The following is a 15,751-nucleotide window of genomic DNA, read 5'->3' on the forward strand; positions in this document are numbered from 1 at the left end:
TATCCCTAGCCCCAACTTCTAGAATTGGGATCTAGATCCTAGAACTGGGATTTGGTTAAGTTTTCCAAACTTTGTCATCCTGCCCCATCAATGATGAGATTTTCAGACTAGCCACTCTAGTCTGAAAGGAGGCACTGCCCATGGAGTAGAAGCCATTTGTTCCTCTGTGTAAGCCCAGCTGGGTCCCATAGGAATCAGACCCATGGTTTGACCTCAAGGCCACTGCCAACCAGCTGAGCTAAGGCATAGGGCCTGAGGAGACACGTGCAGGACATCAGGAGGCAGGTGGGTAGTTACGAGACTATGTCAGGAGTCTCTCAAACTGTGTCTTCACATCCTAGTCAGGCCTCACCAGTCCTCTGCCCAAGCCATGCACCCAGAACCCAGAGCAGTTCATCAGGATAACCGGTGAGTGGTTCCCCTGGCCTGCATTGCTGCCCCAGTGCTTCTCTGAAAAAGTGAGTGTGTGTTGGGAACAGGCACCTCCTACCTGCTGTGCCCTCCTGCTCACTTCTCAATTCTGGTTTCCATAAACACATCATCAGCAGGAAAAGCTGACATAGCAGAGAGATACATAGGACATAGACTTGGATATGTAACCCAGATCAGGGATGTGATCCTTCTCTCCATTTCTACCATATTCTAAGTGCATAGACCTATCCCATATTTTTCCTCCTGTGTTTTTTTTTTGTTTGTTGGTTTTTTGTTGTTGTTGTTGTTGTTTTGCTGTGTGCTTTAAATTGATTTAATGAACCATGTGATCCAAGCATCCTAATTTGGCTGTGAGCTTCCAGTTCCATGACCTCTGGTTTGGGTGCCAACTATATGTAGAGCATACTTAAAGGCCGCCATTGCATCAGAGTAATTCCCCATCACAACAGGTGGGAGTGGGGTGGGTGGGGTAGGGTAGGAAAGAACAGTCAAGGTCAGGGACGTAGGAAGAGAGGATAAGTGCTAATATCATATCTGAGGTCAGAGTAGGATTAGGGCCTCGGAAAATATCATTTTACTGAGAACCTGGATATGAGCGTCCCCTTTCTGACTCTGCCATGAAGAAGTTGTGGACTAATCACTTTACCTTCTGAGAAGTGTTTTCTTATCTGAAGGAAAGAGGCAAATAGACTAAATTATCTCTAATGTCTCTTCTGGAGCCTTCTGGATCTCCCATTTGGGGATTTGAAGCACTGCAGCTAACACTGCATCCTTAGAAAGTGGAGTTTGTGTAAAGATATTGGAGCTTACGCAGCTAGAGTACGGCGATCACCTAGCTCACATATTAGTGCTGGGAAACTAACTGAAAGAGGGTTGGAGAAAATTGTTTCTCCTAAAAGCCTCACATTCTCCTAGTCAACCAGGGGCTCCTGTTTGCCCTTCCATCACTCTCCATCTGTTCCAGGCACACCCTCTGTCCTTCTCCAGCCGACTGAGTGCCCAAGGCTCACCTAGATGGACCACATCAAGTCTCCCTTGCCCTCTGGCATTCTGGTGAGCTCAGCCTTTGAAAAGTTATGGCAGGAGATCAGAAGAAGCAAGGAGGGTGAAGCTGCGGTGTTCCCTGTTCCAGACACTGTTACGGCTGCCCATGAGCTCGCTATGTCCCTTACCCAGGTCACAGCTCCTTTTGAGGTTGCTCTTTCACACACATTCTGGTAACCACCCACTTCCCTCACTCGTTCAAGTCTAAATCCCTCCCCACACCTTTGTAAAGAGTCCCTTCATTAGGCCGGCGTGGTGGCTCATGCCTGTAATCCCAGCACTTTGGGAGGCTGAGGCAGGTGGATCACAAGGTCACGCATTCAAGACCAGCCTGGTTAACATAGTGAAAGCCCATCTCTACTAAAAATACAAAAAATTAGCTGGGTGTGGTGGTGGGCGCCTGTAATCCCAGCTATTCAGGAGACTGAGGCAGGAGAATCACTTGAACCTGAGAGGTGGAGGTTGCAGTAAGCCGAGATGGCACCACTGCATTCCAGCCTGGGGGACAGTGTGAGACTCCGTCTCAAAAAAAAAAAAAAAAAAAAGGTCCCTTCATTAAACCGTCCTCGGGTTACCCAGCATGGCTGGGCCATCTGTTTCCTGACAAAGCCCTGACCGGTACATCTAATGAACCCATTTTCACCCTAGTGTCATCTTTGAACAACTGATTAGTTCTGAAAATCTCTATACAGTGCAACTCAGCACATTCAGGACTCTCTCTGGTGCAGTGCAATTTCCAGAGAGAAGCTGACTTCTCTTTTCTCCACAGCCCTCTTCATCCCTACCTGCAAAATTTCCTGTGCAACATAGAAAGAAAACAAATCATAATGGCTAGAACGCTGAGTTCTGAGCATAGATAAGCAACATAACACAATGTTCATGTCATTGTCTAATATGCTCTCCCACCTAGCCTGATGACTCAATATCTCTTCTGGGAGATGATCTGCTGCCCCTCTCCCTGACAACACTCACGCCACCCTCCCAGGGAAAAGGGTGTCATCGGGGATCCTGGATCACCATCAAGCCCAGCTCTACTCCTGCTCCCACCAAACTCACCAAAACTGGAAGGTGAGCTGAGTTGGATGTCTCTGACTGGCTTCCGGAAAAGTTATGTTCTCTCTCAGCCACAGTCTGAGCTTGAAATCTCAACTTCTTGAGGTGGTTTCTTTTTAGTAATAATAATACAACAGTTGTTGAGAATTTATGGACTAGATACTGATCTAAGCATTCCACATGTTATCCAATTCCATCTTCACACAACTCTGTGCAGTAGGAAACTTTATTATCTCATCTCATTTTAAAGAGGAGAAAATGCCAGGATTTGGGCCCATGCAGTCTGACTTCAGAGCCTGTACTTTTTTTTTTTTTTTTTTTTTTTTTTAAAAACTAAGGAATGTTTTAGTTATGTGGAAAAGTACAAAGACTACTATAACTAGTCACCATAACCTAGATTTAACAATTATTAGCTTATTGCCATATTTGCTTCATCACTTTTGCTGAATTATTTTTAAGTGAATTACAGACATCCTGACATTTCACCCATAAATACTACAATATGAATCTCTTAAATATGAGGACACTCAGCTACAATGTCATTACCACACCTAACAAAATTAATAATTCTGAATATAATCTAATAGCCAACCTATATTCAAATTTCCCTAACTTCTCCCCAAAATACGTAACTCTTCTGAACTCACACATCCTCCTTGCACAGGGCTGGGCTCATCTTGCTGAAACTGTTGCAGTGTTAGCTCATATGCTGCTGCTGAAGCCACATCAGCACCCGGCCCTATCATCACAATGCCGTATGCTCCTTGCTATGCTTTTCCTTCTTCGTCTTTGAAAATAAGAAACCTTCTCTCTCACTCCAGAACTCCTTCCACTCAATTCTGGTATAAATCTAGTACAAAGCGGTCTTTCCTGAGTGGAAAAGACCCATCTTCCCAACGTAGCTCCTGCCCCACTGCAGCCAAGACCATGTGAGAGACACAAGTAAACAACACACACAGGACAGCACTGCTTGTGTCCATTGTCAGCTACTCAGGGAAGGGGGAACGGTGGACAAGCTCCCAAAGACAGGGATGGGGGGTCATCCTGGGGTGAGAAGTCTCACCAAGAGGGGAGGAAATTTTGAGGAGTCAACATTTTGTCCTTGTTTTTGTCTGAATACTCCTGTTCTGGAAACAATGTATGTGTAGCTCAAGGGGTATCAAGTTGGAAAGAAAAGCAAGGCTGGGCCATTCCAGATGCAGAGGGCCACCTTTGAGATTCTCAACCCCAAACCAAAAAGCTGTCCTAACAGACATACCCCATTCTCTTCCTCAGTGCCCAGATAATCTGCTCATACAACGGCCAGAGGGTGTCTTTGGGCACCCTCTCAAAAACCTTTAGATTTCCTCCTCAACCCTGGGTGGGCAGCGTGTGCTGCTGGAGGTCAGCAAGGGGAACGGGCCTTAGTTACTGTTGCTTTCCTTATTGCTTCAGACCTCTCTGAGTAACAAAGAAAAACAAGGAAGAGAGAAGTGGAAGAAGAGCACAGAGAAGATGTCATCCAAGGTGCCCTGCCTGATCTTCAGGAGCTAAAAGCCCTGAAAGTCCCTAGCAGACCTCTACAAACCAAAACTACACGCCCTGCCTCTGAACGGCTGCCAGAGAGGAATCACATCAGCTCTTTTACCTTTTTTTTAGTCTCTCAGCAGTTTAAACTCCTACTTGTTCTTTAAGGCTTAATCAGAATCACCTCCTGTGCTCAGTCCTCCTGGATTATGCTTCCTTAGCATCCAGTGGTGACCCCATTGCAGGATGTGTAGGATAAGCTGTAATTATGCCTTCTTGGTTGCCTCCCCTGCTAGACTCTGAACTCCTTGAGGCCAAAGCCATCATATTTCTCTGTATCCTCAATCCTTAACATGGGGCCCATCAAACCTCAATCATTTGACAAATGTTGGTCAAAATTAACTGAATTCTAACAGTTCTGTAAAATCACCTTCTCTGTCTTGTTAGTGGCACTAAAGTGTACATTTTTCTTTGCTTAAAACAAAATTCCCTGATTGCTCCTCAGTAGCTCACTTGATAACCGAACTAACTGGAAAGCAACACACATTCCGAACCATGTCTCCTAAAGGGCAGGCCCAGCCTTTTTGATCCCTACTAGCCAAAGTCAGTGCTTTACATATGGAACACCCTCGAGACATGCTTGTTGAATTGACCTTAGGGTGCCCGTGATCTAAGCTCCCCAGAGAAGTTGACCATCTGCTATATATAGCTACAGTGTGTTTGAATTATGTTAAGTAGCTGACAAAGTTCAAGTGAGGAAGAAAATTACCAATCCCTCCTGGAAGTGAGCTGAAAGAAGGGCCTTCTTGCTTCCAAAATGTCCTAACATCTTGCTAAATACTGACATCTGTTTGCCTCCAGCTTGCTGCTCCCAATGTTTGCCAACTGGCCGAGAATGTTTGTGTCTTTACCAACCATCTTCCCCCATCGCACCCACATCACTTCCTTCCCGAGCTGGCAACCTCACAGGCACTACCTTGTAAGCACCGTACAGGCACCAAGGGTGAATACCCACCCCTCCACCGAGGAGACCGCTTCCCTCGAAATGACCCAGTGTTTCCCCTGTCCTGCAAAAGTGTGAGTAGTACATCACCACAATCACAGGCCCCGTCACCCTCCCCTCCTCTGCTCCTCTTCCTGTTGCCCCTCTTAAATCACATAGAATCTGGCTGCCGTGACATGATTAAAGACACTGAACCCTCATTCCAAGTGCATGAGTCCTTCTGGAGACAGACTGACTGGCATATAGTGTCTGACCACCTCCATGCTCTTCTCTCCTGCTGTTCTCACTCTCCTCTGCCTCTCCAAGCTCTCCTGGGAGGACTCACTAACTCCTCTTTTCCTCCCACCCTCTAACTCTGAAGAGTCCTTGAAGCTGGACCCTTAGGTCCTCTGTGCAGCTAGCTCTCTGCTCCCACTGCCCAGAAGACTTTGCTGCCTTATTCAGACATATCTTCTTACACTTAAATGTATTTCATTTTTTTCCCTTTATATCCCTCAGTGCTCTGAGGTGACCAGGTTCCCAATCCTACATATATCAGGGCTTCCCCAACCCCATAGCTCACCAATTCTCTACATATACTTCAGTACCACAGCCTGGTATGTTTTCTAGACAATTTCATTCAAATCATCGGCTGTTACCACAAAGTCAACGTCTCCCCTCTCCAAACTAGCTTCCTTTCGCAGCATTCTCCTTTCTTCCACTGGGCCTCCATTTGTCTAAGGCACCAAGGGAGCACGTGAATTGACGAGTTGATGGGTGCCGCACGCCAACATGGCACAAGTATACATATGTAACAAACCTGCACATTATCTACATGTATCCTAGAACTTCAAGTATAATTAAAAAAAAAAAGAAAAAAAAAAACAAGAGAAAGTAATGAGAGAAGAAAACCCCTAGAGACCTTTGTATTTAGAAAGTGGCAAGAAAATGCTAATGCCTGCACTCTAACGCAGAGGTGAAAGATGTGGATTTCTAGGACCTGTCCCCAGTGACTCCAATTCAGGAAGGCTAAGCTGTGGCCCAAGAATCTGCATTTTCACAATATCCCCGAGTGAGTCTGATGGAAGCGGCGGTAGGTCACATTCTGGAAGACTGGGTTTTAGCAGTTGGATATAGGATAAAGCAGACAGGGCTAAAAATGTGTAAATGCCCAAAGGTGGCTTTAAATAGAAGCAATAAACTGTTACAAAGCTCTGTTGCTTAGGGATTTTTACTAAAACCATAGAACCGAGATAGACCACAGAGTTTATCTGGTCCAACTTCATTTAACAGAAGAAAAACTGAAGCTCAAGGGAGTTAGGTGCCTACAGAAGGCCACACAAGTCTAAGGCAGAATGTTTAACCTAAGTGACAAAGGATGTCCTTTCATAGAAGTAGTAAAGGAAATAAGCACACACAAACACACACTCACAGGCTTAAAACAGCTTTTTTAAAATGTGCAAACGAATTGCCTGAGGCTTTTAAAAAAAATATGCAGATTCTGATTCAGCAAGGAGAGGGCCTGAGATCCTGCATTTCTAACAAGCTCCCAGGTGATGCCCTTGCTTCCAGGTCATCATCCGCCCTTTAGGCAGCAAGTCTTAGTAAAATAACTGCTCTTCTGTTGTTCTAAATAAATAGTCTGCTTCTTTACAACAAGCACTTGTGCTGTAGAATGCGGTCTACTCCTGGTGTCCTCAGCTGCACCGTGTGGAGCGCGTGGACTCACTACAGTGCTGCCCCTCAGCCTATCAATTACCTGTTGACAGCCAGCAGAGATGGCGCCTAAAACAAAGGTACTCACACCTAACCTCAGCCCCTGACTGTTACGGTAACAACCATGTTGAAGAGTGACATGGCCTCCTGAAAATTAAGGATTTAAAAAGATGTAGCCATATACTGTTCTTGAAAACATATTTAGAAAATTAGATTATTTCATTTTGAAGGAAGCTTTCAAATTAAAAATAAATGTCCTTGTCTAGAAATACATGTGGAACCAAACAAGAGGGTTTTATTTGGAATTAGGAAATAAAGAGACACTTAGTGCCACTGTTACGAACAAAAGCTGGATGAAACCCAGAAAAAGAATGGTGTCCTGGCATGGAGATAGGCTTTGGCACCATATGGCCTGGCTTCAAAACTTGGCTCTGTCACTTACATGCTGTGGGGTCTGGAGGTCTCTGATATGTTGTTCTAAAATATATTAATAGTAGACATAGTCTATAAAAATATATTAGAAACATTAACAACATTCCCTTTCCAGAAACAGTCTTCCCAATACTCCCCCAAAGGCTCCTGAGAAATGGGGTGACCAAAAGTCCAGTTCATAAAGGGTGAAAGTGGAGGAGATCAAGACGGGACAATAAGCATTAAATTAAGCATCGTGTTTACACTCTGGAGCATCAAGCATAACTTAAAAAAAGAAAAGATGTTTTTCCTTTGCTGCAAAAGAAAGCTCAGGAAGTAAGAGACTCCTCCCTTTTTAGGTACCTGGCAATGTACAGACTGGGCAGTGATATTTACCCAAAGAATTGCATGCAAACATAGATTGTTATTCCAAAATCTCCCATCTATATGATCTGGACATGACAACAGTTTAAGTTTCCCTATCTAGATGTGATAGGGTTCTTATTCAAGAAAAAAGCTTAAGGAATCATACAGTGAATACAAACAAACCATCACTTAGATTCAATAGCTGCTTATATTTTGCCAAGTTTGCTTTATATTGTGAGGAGGTGTTTTTTGATTAATCACAAGGTTTTAAAAAGATCCTTTTTCTTACCTCCAAAGAACAAAAAACTTCAATGGGGGAGACAAGCCTTCATGTATGAAAAGGCTAAATAACAATACAATACCGATGAAGTGAGAAAATGAGTACAGACAGTGAGTAATTCAAAGGGCTGTCATCCATCGTGAGCTGTGAAAGCTCCCAGAAGAAGGTAGGGCTCAAGTCTTAAAGACTGTGTTGGATTTGGAGGGTGCTGGGGTGGTTGATCCAAGGAGACTGTGAATGCAGGCGCCCTTAGGCAGTGTGTGGAGAGCAGCCTGGCTGGAGCTGAGCTGTGAGGTCGACACTTGACCCTGAAGGCACTAGGGGGTCACTGAAGGTCCAAGCAGCAAGCAGTGGTGTGATGAAAGTAGTGCTTTAGGAAGTGTAAAGTGTCTGCAGGTCCAACTTAGAGTGGGGCTAAGGGAACAGCTTCCGAGGGATGAGAATGAGGGCCAGGAAAGGAGTCCATGGCGGGCATATGGGGCCTGTCCTGGGGCCATGCCCTGTGGATGAACAACAAGGGCTAACTATGAAAGATAATCCAACAGGGTTTGTTGGAGGAGAGAGATTCCTCACAGACAATACCAAGGTTTTAAATATCATGACTGGGAGAGTGAAGATCTCACTTACAGAATTAAGAAAGTCAAGAGGAAGAGCTAGTTTGGAAAGCTGGAAAGACAGAGTTGAGTCTGAGATTGGCCGAAGCCCAAGTAACCACAAACACTTCAGCTGAAAATGTCTAGATTCACAGAACCAATGCTCAACAGGACAGAGGTAGAAAATATCTCCACATCACTCTCTTTTCATTTACCTTCTTACTTTTTTTCCTTTGCGCCTTAAAGAAAAAGGTTTTTCTGCTGCTCACCAAAGCTAAGCTCTTACTTTTGTTAGAGAACCAATTCTTATCTCATTTCTTCAGGTATCAAACTCTACACTCGTTCTAGCCTCCTCAGTTTTTCATCTCCACACATTTTCTCCCTGCCACCTCCAAACCTGCTGTGACTCTAACAAAAAACAAAAATTCCTTTTCTAGATACTAACGTCCCTTCTGGCTAAGCACACACCTCTTTTTCCTTTCACTGATAAACTCTGCAAGTAGCTGATTCCCACTCACCACCGCAAATCCCTCCTCTGAACACCTCTTCTCATCCTGTGCTCCTGGAGCGTGCAGGGTCTTTCTTTCACCATGCCCCAGCACTCCTCCTGCTCAACCTGTCTGCAGCCTGTCATCACATCAGAGCCCACACTGACTCCCTGGGGTCTCCAGGATCAAGTCTCCTCTGCTGCCACTTCTGCAATCAGAATTTCTATCCCAAAATCTAACTTGCGCCCTTCCCTTTCTTCCTCTACTCCTTCCCTCTGAGAGCAGATGCATTCACAAAGCTTCAGCTGCATCCAACCTTCCAAATCAACATCAACAGCCCTAGCCTCCAGCCATGCTCCTGTCTTGGGTCTCACATTTCCAACTACTGACAAAACAACTCCACCTGGATTTCCCTGAGTCGCCCCCCATGCTTCATGTCCAAAGCTAACATCATTATCTGCCCTGCAAAACCAGTTCCTGTCTTCAACCAGCCCACACCTGTCCATCAGTCAGACACTGTCAGTCTTCTGGGCTCCTCAACCCACATACTTCAGTTTCCTCATGGGCTTCATTTTCCTCTCCCCCATTAGTAGATTATCAACAAGTCCCCACATTCATACCTCTAAAAATGTGTCTCGAGGTCATCCCTGACTCCCCATCCTTTCTGCCACCAACCCAGACCAAGGCTCCTCCCCCTCAACTCCGGATCACTTCTGCATCTCCCTAGATTCTCCCCTTCTTTTGTCCACTTATTCATATCACCCCAGATTAACCTTTCCAAACACCACTTTCTTCGTGATGTGTCACTGCTCAAGAATCCATAATGACTCCCTACTGCCCCAGAATCAAATCCAGTCTCCACTCTTGTGCTTTCAAGACTCTCCCTATTTGACCCTGTCCCACTTCTCCAATCCTGTTTCCCACTCCTCACTAACCTACATCTTCCTCTGTGTCAGCCCAGGCTCTTCAATGCCCAAACTCCCATGTGCCACTGCCCGTTCTCCATTCAAGGAGACGGTCACCCTTCAAGGACCACCCTAGGTTCCACCTCCTCTGTAGTTCTGCCAACTTTTTAACTTATGGCACCACAACACTTAGCAATTAATCTCTAAGTAAACCGTAATTGTCTTCTTCAAAAATTCTTTGAGGACAGAGACCACTTTGAATATTTCTTTTGTGTTCCACAGCACCCTGGACAGCAGAAGGCTCTAGTGAGAACCGAATAGTTATTTTTGATTGGCTGGTCAATTGGTTTCTGGTCCCAGTTATCAGTTCCCATATCTCCCCTCCTCTGCCTCCTAAGTATGATCAATAAAATTATTGTAACGCACTTTCTCAGGCTTGGTACGGAGAATTCCCAGGAAGACAATCTGGAGTCTACCAATCTAGAATAGCAGGCTGGGTAGGGTGGGGTGTCTGTGTCCATGTGCACACAGGGAAGTGAGATTTAGGGAATCTAGCTTAACCAATTGGTCAAGGGATTGAAATACCAAAATAATCAGGAGATGACAAGTAAGGAACCAAAATGACAGAATAATTTGAAATACGCCTAATTAGAAGTGCAGTACACCAGAATTTTGACAAAGCAATTTCCAGTTTGGTCGTTGTGCATACAAAATTTTCCATCAGAAAGGGGTAACCCTGGTGCTAGGAAGCTAAACAATGAAAACATATGGACACAAAGAGGGGAACAACAAATACAGGAGCCTAGTTGAGGGTGGAGGGTGGGAGGACAGAGAAAATCAGAAAAAATACCTATCAGGTACTATGCTCATTACCCAGGTGATGAAATAATCTGTATACCAAACCCCTGTGACACACAGTTTACCTATATAACCTGCACATGTACCTCTGAACCTAAAATAAAAATTAACAACAACAACAACAAAAAAAAAACCAAAAAAACAAAAAAGAAGAATCCCCAGCAAGAGCCTAGGCTAGAGACCACAAGTGTGGTGAGAGTCAGTGAGCCAAGCATAGAGGGCCACACAGGGTGGGTGTAGTCCTTGACCTACCCCCTCTTGCAACATGTTACAGGTCATCAGTCATTTCCAGCCTTATGCACCAAGGACTTAACCTTTCTCTGATACTAAGTGCACATCAGACTTAGTTCAGCCACTGGGCTGCCCAAGGAGGAAGGAGAATATCCTCAACATAGGAGTCCCACAGGAGACTGACCCCAGTCTGCTATTTATTCTGTATTTTGAGCCAGGGTTAGATAATACGCACCACACATTGTGTTTTGAAAGGCCCTGGGAAAAGTAACACATTGGACTATTATTGGCCATTAACACCATTAACACTGTGTGAATTTATTGTCAGAAATAAGCAAGCCTCCAGGAATTGAGCTCTGCTACAGGTGCCTGGGACAGAAAATGGACAGGACCTAGTGTTTGGATGATACGAAAGGGGAAAGAGGAGTGGGCACCTAAAGGTAAAAGTGGGGTTCAGAAAGGGAAGGTGGAAAGGCTCACACTTCAAGATTTTTCCCCTAGAGCTAAGAAAATGCAGACTTTTACCCCAGTTGGGAGGCAAGGGGGGTCAGCTGGGTTTTTGATTGACTGGTCAATATGTTTCTAGTCCCAGTTATGAGTTCCCATATCTTCCCTCCTCTGCCTCATAATGAGTGTTTCTAGATATCGCTTAGCCCCCAGAACCTTGTCCCTAGATTCCACCTCTTTAGAATCCATGCTTTTGGGTGCTGGGCTGTTTGTGTATATGAGAGAGAGAGAGAGAGAGAGAGAGAGAGAGAGAGAGAGAGAGAGAGGAAGAGAGAGAGAGAAGAAGGAGGAAAAGAAAAGAAAAGTGAAGAGAATAGAAGAGAAGAGAAGAGAGAGAAAATATAATCCATGTCTCAGGAAGAGGAAGAAGGGAAGGAAGGAGGAAGAGAAGGAAGGTAGGCTTAGACCTGGGAAGCAGAATAGAATGACAGGGGCTCCCTCTGATTTCCCCAGACCCTGGCAGCAGCTCCTGTCCTCCAGCTTTTTCCTCTGCACATCAACTAGAGAATGAACATATGAGCCAATCAAGTCTTGACTTCCAAAGCCACAAGTCTCCCCCACAAAGCACCCCACCCCCTTCCCTAGAGATGACCTCCAGGGCAAGGTAACAGGGTTAGGAAACAGATGGATGTGCAGAGACCCTCCAGAGCTAACCTGACCCCTGACCCCCACCAGTTCAAGTCCTCTAATCCAACTTTCCAAAAGGGAGAGCAGATGCATGGGACCCCGGTAACTTACTGGACTCCTTGCGACAAAGATTCCAGACAAAATGGTTTCAGACATGTGGGGAGATGGGTAGCTACACACAGAAGCTGGTGGAAGCCACAGGTACAGGGAAACGGGGAATCCCTGGCCATCAGAGAAACAGGGTCACAGGTGGTGGAAAACAAGGATGATCAGTGCCGGTTCCCGGGAGGGACTGTGTAGCCAGGGAGCAGGAGGAGCAATGGACCCGGGACATGGACGATGGCAGGGGCGCAAAGAGCTAGAAAGACATCTCAGGGCTCTACACCTCACAGCAAGCAGAGACTTAGTGGGTGTGTATGAGAGGGACGCTAACTCACACTTCCAGGAATGAGTAATTCTTATGAATAGCTCCTCCGTTCCCAGAACTGAAGAGGAGGACAAGGGGGAGGTCCGAGGCGCCCACCGCCCTCCCAGCCAGGTCTGCCTCTCAAGTCAGAGGGGCCGGCTCCCCACCACACGCACCAGGCGAGACCGATGTCGTCCGCCCCGCTCCTGTCAGTCTGCAGCCGGCGCGGCTCCGGGTCCTCACCGCCCCTCTGTGCACATCAGGGCCCCGGGCCCCCGACGGCGAGGAGGGGTGCCGGCCCAGGGCTGCCGCCGGGAGCCCCGCTGACAGGCACGGGGGAGGCGGAGCCAAGGGAGGGGCCGGGACGCCGGTAGCCGGAGCGGCGCGCTGCAAAGTGAGCCAACACTGCCCATCCCCGCGCTCCGGGAGAAGGCGGCCCGAGGGGACCGCCTCCCGCCCCCCGCCTCCCTAACACGGACTCCCGCAACTGGGATGAAGGCGGAGGGGCGCGGAGTTCCCAGCCCCCACGCCCTCCCCAAACGCAGCCAGCACTGCCATAACAACCAGAATCTCGGCAACTCCCGTCCCGACGCCGAGGGGGCACTGGCCCCCAACACGCACGCGGCAGCAACAGCCCTCCTTCCCCAAACTTGTCCGAGACGCCGCGTCCGAGGCGGCAGCCTTCAGCCCCGGGCCCCGCGCCCTGCCCAGCTCACCTGTCCGGAAAAAGGCGTCCACGTCCGAGTCGGCTGCTCCTCCGTCCTCCGCTGCTCCCTCAGGGGGGTTCATGACTGTGGGAGGGCGTCCGCGGGCAGCCGGGGGCCGGAGAAGCCTGGGGCCGAGGGCTGCTAGGCGCCTGATGGGAGGAGGGCGCGGGCGGCCGCGGGGCTTCGAAGGCAGGCGCTGGGCGGCAGGGTTGGGGCAGAGGACGCCGAGCCTCCCTCAGGCGGAGGCGCGCAGCGGGCCTGCCGCCGGCTCCCCCATGGTACCGCTTCCCCAGGGCGCTGGCCGCCTGCTGTCTGCATGTGGCCCGGGCCCGGGGCTGGGGTGCGGGCTGCCTGAGCGCCCGCTGTCCCCCAGCAGCAGCAGCTGGTTCTCCTGCCCGCCCGTCTGCCTGTTCAGCCCTGTTTCGCTCTCTCCTATTTATTTTTTCTCCTCCCTCCCACCCTCCTCGCTCCCCACTCCGCTCGCTCGCTCCCCACTCCGCTCGCTCGCTCCCACTCTCTGGCTCCAGCCGCCGCCTCCCCAGCTCCTACCCAGGCTCCCGCTCCCACTTTCTGGCTCCAGCCGCCGCCTCCCCGGCTCCTACCCAGGCTCCCGCTCCCTCAGTCCCGGCCAACAATGACCCCTGGAGCGCCGAGCTGAACTGAAGCTCCGGCCCGGGCCGGGGGCTCGCTGCGGGCCCCCGGCGGCGCCGACGCCCCCTGTCCCAGCTTCCCCGCGCCGGCCTCCCCGGGAGCGAAGCCTGAGTCCCGAGCTATTGTTCGAGGCTGTGCTAGGCCGGCTTCCTGAGCTCGGCAGGAAAAGCCCGGGCCGAGGAGGGGGCGGGGGCGCCGGGCGAGCCCGGGGCTGCAGGGCGCAAGCCAGCCTAGTCCGGGGGCTCTGCGGCCCGGGCGCTGCGCGCTCAGCTTCTCCGCTCGCGACGCCAGTGCTCCCCCCGGCCCCGTGGCCACCTGCTCCGCCCACTCCACTCCCAGGTGTGTGAGGGGAACACCAGGCTGCCCGCCCGCCTTCTCCGGATCTTCAGATCGGTCCCCAAGCTGGACTGACCTGTCCCTAGAGGCCGGCCTTTCTTCCCCTCCTTCCTGACGAACTCTCTTCTGTCTCCCTACCCTGCTGGGCCTCTCACATTTTCCTCACCAGCTCACCACAATTTCTCTCCTTTTTATCTTTTCTCATCCTTTTCCCCTTTTCAGCGCCCCTTTAAACATCTCTGCCTGGCCGGGCGCGGTGGCTCACGCAGGTAATCCCAGCACTTTGGGAGGCCGAGGCGGGTGGATCACAAGGTCAGGAGATCGAGACCATCCTGGCTAACACGGTGAAACCCCGTCTCTACTAAACATACAAAAAACTAGCCGGGCGTGGTGGCGGGCGCCTGTAATCCCAGCTACTCGGGAGGCTGAGGCAGGAGAATGGTATGAACCCGGGAGGCGGAGCTTGTAGTGAGCCTAGATCACGCCACTACACTCCAGCCTGGGCGACAGAGTGAGACTCCGTCTCAAAATAAATAAATAAATAAATAAATTATCCGCCTGTCTCTGTGACTCTTTGTCCAGTTTAATGCTCCTGTGATGTCTCCCTGCCTACCTCTCCCTCCCTCCGTCACTCTCTTGTCCCTCGTTTGTCTCTGTCCTGCCTCTGTACTTGGCCCGTGTCTCCGTGCTCCTCTTGGACAGCTGTCAAAATTCTCCAATCCCTGGGGCCTTCTCGGTTTTGTTCTTCTCCCTCATGTGAATGGAGACATCCAGTTGGCCAGGAGAAAGGAGGTGTTACAGCAAGCTGAATTTCAATTAAAGTGGGGAGAGGGGCTGGGGAGGAGTGGGGATGACTGCAAAAAAGAAAACAGACGCTGTATGGGATAATTAATGCGGTGATTGTATTGTGCCCATCGGTTTTAAAGCAATAATTCAACAATAATTAGCCAGTAGTCTGTATATGGTTCTAGTGACTGCAGAGCCCACCAAACAGAGGGTCTTTAGACCTAAGTACTTAATAAGGTCAGTTGAGTGCTCTTCGCTGTTGCCTCATCCAGACAGATGGAGAAGTGGTGGCCTGACCTAATGTGTTAAAACATGCCTAATAGGAAAACCAGGTACTGGTCTGAAGTTGATGACCGGAAGCCCATCAGACAGCATCTCCTGGATCTGTTTGTCTCCAGTAACCTCTTTGGTTCCACCTCTCTCTTGGGGCCAAGGCAGATCCACCAACTGGGTAACCCTAGCAGCAAATAAAATGAATTAAATTAGTTTTTAGTGAACACTTTCTGGCTCCCGGTACTCATCATGTTCTTCACTGACACAAATAGTCTAATTTTTTTTTTCAACCATTTAACAAAAGTACCTGTTTCCAACCTTGGATACACCTATCAGATCTGTCTCCAACCTTGAGTACATCTATCAGACCTCTGTAGTGACTGACATCACAAGTTCACTGCCCTGAGATCTAATTCATCTGGCCCTAGTATCTTGAACTGGCTTAAGATGCCCCTTTGCCTATGCCTTTTCTGACAATGAAAATGCTTCTCATTTGTCTTTTCAAAATCTTCCTTCCCCTTAACCCTGTTCCTAACCCCTGGTCTGCTCCCCTACCCCCCCACACACATACATGATGGCAGAGCTGCTATTAA

General features: G+C 48.6%; 1 long non-coding RNA gene across 6 annotated transcripts in view; it reads right to left on the reverse strand.

Annotated features, from left to right (window-relative positions):
• Positions 1-15,751, reverse strand: part of LOC103228142 (uncharacterized) — a 138,692-nt gene that overhangs the window by 58,701 nt on the left and 64,240 nt on the right. Inside the window, exon 1 of one of the 6 annotated variants that reach the window (XR_012090544.1) lies at positions 13,122-14,438. The exons of the other annotated variants lie outside the window; for them this stretch is intronic. This is a non-coding gene — a long non-coding RNA (uncharacterized lncRNA). Of the gene's footprint in view, positions 1-13,121; positions 14,439-15,751 lie in introns of those variants that run through there. 6 annotated transcript variants of the gene reach the window in all.

This window comes from Chlorocebus sabaeus, chromosome 22 (assembly GCF_047675955.1).
Source record: "Chlorocebus sabaeus isolate Y175 chromosome 22, mChlSab1.0.hap1, whole genome shotgun sequence".
Classification (NCBI taxonomy): Eukaryota; Metazoa; Chordata; class Mammalia; order Primates; family Cercopithecidae; genus Chlorocebus; species Chlorocebus sabaeus.